This window comes from Montipora foliosa, chromosome 14, assembly GCF_036669935.1.
Source record: "Montipora foliosa isolate CH-2021 chromosome 14, ASM3666993v2, whole genome shotgun sequence".
In the NCBI taxonomy this organism is placed as follows: domain Eukaryota; kingdom Metazoa; phylum Cnidaria; class Anthozoa; order Scleractinia; family Acroporidae; genus Montipora; species Montipora foliosa.
This window is the reverse complement of record NC_090882.1, coordinates 1,689,290-1,694,004: the sequence shown is the minus strand read 5'-3', so window position 1 is coordinate 1,694,004 and position 4,715 is coordinate 1,689,290.

Here is a 4,715-nt window from a genome sequence, read left to right as displayed (position 1 = left end):
AGATTCAAAATCTTGTGTCTTTTAAAAATTTGCTTGTTGAAACTCGTATAGCATCTGAATTAGTAATCGGAAGGTCGCAAGTTCGACTCCCTCAAAGGATGACTCGTACTTTTTTCCGCGTTTCCCCGAGTCATTACCGAATTGATTTGTGGGGCTAAAACATCTGTCATCCACTTCTTTACAATATGCTTGTTTTAAACCGGCGCGTACATGCGTTGTTGAAAGTTCGAACTAGCTTGTTTTAGACATGTGAGCGGTGCCGTGATTTATGGGAGTATTCTTGGATTTCACATGACGCAACGGCCGCCATGTTGGTGTCCCCAAACAATGAAAAGGCAGCCATGTTGGTGTCCCGATCCAATGCTCCCGAAATTGAAAGCTATTATTATGCTAACGTCTTCTTTTGTTTTCGTTGAAAAACATGGCTGTTGATCACGTGAGTGAAACCAAAGAATACATGTCTCTTCAATGCCAATGCTCTTCAACTAATTTTACAAGTGCGGATAGATTGATTCATAACGCTGTTAAAGTTTACTAAACTGGGTCCACGAGCCGCGTAACACATACTGACCGAAAGCACTGAAGCGTTTCGGGAAAGTTCAACGAAACTCGAGATTTCCTCGAATCCACTGAGGTTTCTGGGTTTTGAATTAGAATCAGTGAAGAAAGAGCTGTTATCGCTATGTCGGAGTTCTTCCCAAATCATTTCTCTCTTTCTTTATTGTCTTTAGAAATAGATTTATTAACAGAGAACTTTATCGATGGATTTGCCACTCAAGGTCACTCGGATCACAATAATCCTCGTTGGGTTACTGGTTACGTCGTTCATTACAGTCTCGATGCGTTTTCGTGGGATGTGATCAGTATGGAAGAACGGGAACGAGTAAGTGAAGTGAAATGCTAGCTAATTATTAATTACTTAATTTATTGATAATTCATGTTTAATAATTGATGACTAATGATTAATTAATTATTGATTATTAAACGCTTTTGAGCGCTAGACAGCCGATATTCGGATGTTGGATGCTCTCCCTTGAAAACGAATTATTCCAAGGTTAGGGCGAGTTTTACGAACGCCTGGCTTGAGAGAACGGTTATCTCCTTTTCCATCTCTCGCAAAGTTATTGGATATCTCATGGCAGTTATACGATTTTACATTTTCAATCTTTATTTTTCCGAAGATATTGGCCTCCCATATACAGCGAGCGACACTGAACAAGGTTGTTAAGCCGGGTGCACCATTGCGTTATCATGAGTAGTGTAAAATTAGTGTAGTTTTAATGGCAAGCTTGAGAAACAAAGACCCTTGCAATACCTCAAAATGGTATGGAATAAAACGTCTCTTTTATCTTTATAAAAGTTTTTCACAGGCAACAAAAATCACAGGGACGTGGTTCGCCATTACCTTAATCCTCGAATCCGAGCTCGTTACATCAGATTTATTGCTGTCACCTGGCATAAATGGATCTGTATGAGAGTGGAAATTTACGGATGTGCTGCAGGTAAGGCTTCCGCTTCACCTCATGGGCTATTGACTCGTAGCCCTTGCGGGCTACGGGTCTAATTGATGATGATGATGGTGATGATGATGATGATGATGTCTTTAATAAACCATAAGATAAAAAATACATATCCTATGTCACATAAACGAGAACTGTGTAAACTGTGTAATGAATTTACAATTATTGTTAATTGTTAATTGTAAATATACTGGGTTAATAACTACTGACTGGATAACTAAATCCGACAGTTTTTGATGGCGATTACCCACTGGATAGATTTTTTTCGTAGGATAGTTCTGCCTAACCTTTAAACAATTTCAGATCCCAGATGTATAAATTTGTGTTTCCATGGTGTTTTTTTGGCTTGCTCTTCTGTGCTTCCTATAGAAATACAACAAATGCCAAAACCCGGAATTTTGATTGCCTTATTGTTTTAGACTTTTGTGTATTCCTGAATAGAATTGAATTTACTTCATCTTCATGTCGTATAGCGGAAAGGTATATTTTAGTGGACTTCTCAAAAGGGTCAAAGGCGAACGTCACTCAAGAGACGAGGGCTGGGAAAGAGTTAACCCGCGCTTCAAAGTTCTAATTGGACCGGGGAGGAGTCGACCCTGTTGTCCAAAGACTGATACAATCTCACCATCTGCCCCTACGCCCTTGAGTCATCTCATGATTTATTGTCTAAATATTGATGTTGCCTTATTGCATTTTCTTTTTATCGCAGATGGTTTTTCGCAAGATAATTTAGAGAAGAAACTCCTTGGTAACTAAATGATTTCCCACGTTCCGGGCTCCAAGCCCCCAACAATGTGATTTCTTAAAGCAAATTATGATTGCCATTTTAAGGACGGTGCCTACTAATTCAAACGTATTTTTGCGCGGCTTATGAACATGCAGGAAAAGCAGATCTTAAGGAGTCTCGAAATATATAGTTTCTCTTTTTTTCAATCAAATGAACATATTCTGTTCTTTGATACAGTTAGAGTAAATATCAAGACGAAATTTGGCGAGGGTAATAAGTACTCATCACGGATTTCTCACATCACATTTTCCTCCAAAATAACGTTACCATGGCAAAGATCAAGGCATTTCTTTGAGCCTTAAAATAAAGATATAATGTCTTTTTTTAAAAAAAAGGGGACGCTGTAATCTTCCCATTCAGCGTTTCCAGATAATGTTCGAAATAATCTCTAAAATATTTAAAATTCAACAAAATCTGTAGGTCAGTTTTTCAGAAAGATAAGTTTTTTGAAATGTCTCAAATTTTTTTTTCACAAACAGAATTTTTTTAAATTTGAAAGACAAACTGTTTAAATTAATCTAAGCTAACATGCAAAAAATGAAAAAAAATCACCGTCCAGAAGCAGAGATATAAACGAGTAAATTTGCAAAATCAGGAAAAATGAGGGGCCTACAAGATCGGCATGTACGCATGCGTCTCCCGCTCATTCGAGTGCACCCGCGAGTGAAGCTACAGGCTAACACAAACGGATTTAAGTGACCATTAAACCGTGTGTGTACAATTTTCGTAGTCTTCGTGAATAGATGCCTATTTATATTCTATATGTATAGGAATAAGAAGAAAGGTGAGCGAATTTAGCGGTGTTTTTTTTATTTCTGGTGACTCATTTTGAATCACGAGCTGACGTGAGCAGCTTTTAGAATTGCGTGTGTGGCCTACGCGCGCGCGCTCAGCTAAGAAACCCTTTCGAGCCTCCTTAATAAGTGTTATGAAATGAAATCCAAAAAAAAATTAGGGGCAACCACGCATTTTTCAAAATTAATGAATCGACAATATTTGTAAAAGTCTTTGAAATACAAACCAGTGTATGGCGTTCTTTTCGAAATTGAAGTTCATTTATATCTGAAAAATGCATGGTTACACCCAATTTTCAGCGGATTAGATGACAAAAACAAAATACTGCCATGAGTCAGGCTATTTCCCGGGCGCTGTATGAAAAAGTGAAAGGGAAGTAAAGAGAATAGCGTGTTTATGTGGTTGTCATACTGGTCGAGTTGGTTGAAGATCTTGGGCGACTGAGAAAGCGAGGGAGCCTGCACCCTGCGACTCTCCGGTCACCATATCATCTCGAATTACTAGAGCGAGCACAATTTGTGGAGAGAAACAAATCTACCGAGGAGGTAGGGGTGGAGGATATTTTTCATTCTCCTTGAAATCGCGCTGGAAGATGCTGGCGGGAAAGTTTAAGGCATTGTGAAATGTCCTAAGGGGTGGGGTTCGGGGAAAAGGAAAAGAAGCACCGGTTTTTCAAAAGTTAAAAAGGAAGCTGCTAAGAGAGAGGCGAGTTTTTCCCTTCTCTCACCTACCGATCTCTCCCACTTCCCTAGTCACTTCTTCAAAATCTTTCACCATGTCGACAATATTGTGATCTCGATGCAACGTCAGCTGACCTTAAAGGGGCTATGCCACGTTATTTTGGGTGTTATCGAAAATCTTTAATTAATCACGAGTTTAAAACTCAAAAATGGTAATCTGGAATTCCTTTACTGACCAAATTATAGTTACATCACAAACAAGATGATCAGTGAGCAAAAATGACTTTTATCCAGGCGACTTACCATAACCTTGAAAGCGTCGGGCCGACTTTTTTCAAGATTACCCTAATGCAGTAGTTTCAATCTTGACCATTTCTGTCCATCCATGCTTGAGGGTGTTAATGGGGGTACCCAGTTGTCAGTTAACTACTAATTTTTCGGCCAATTGTCAGTTAACTACTAATTTTAGTTATCTATTAACTTTTATTATCTCACAGCGATAATAGTTGATTAATAACCGGAATTTTCTTTACTTCAAAACGTCAATCAGTTTTGGGGGTTGGACCTTACTAAAATAAAGATATATTACATGAATTCACGAAACCTCCACCAAGAGTCACAGTTGCAAAATTTTCGGCTTTCCCGTCAATCTTTTCCATGCAGTCGAAGCAACTTTAAATCGAAGCCACCGAGTCCGAACTTTTCTTCTTGCTGTTTGATTCTCATGAATTCTAATATCAAATATTTGAAGGCTATCTCCACTGAATTATGCTTTTCAATGTCGAACGGTACACGACCTCTGTGCCGTTCGAATGCCGATCCTTCATCATCATGCGATAAAAGCTGAGAATAACCTTCACCAATTGGCCAATTGTCAGTTAACTGTTAATCCCATTAGCACCCTCATGCTCCTTTTTCCCTTTGCTGTACTTC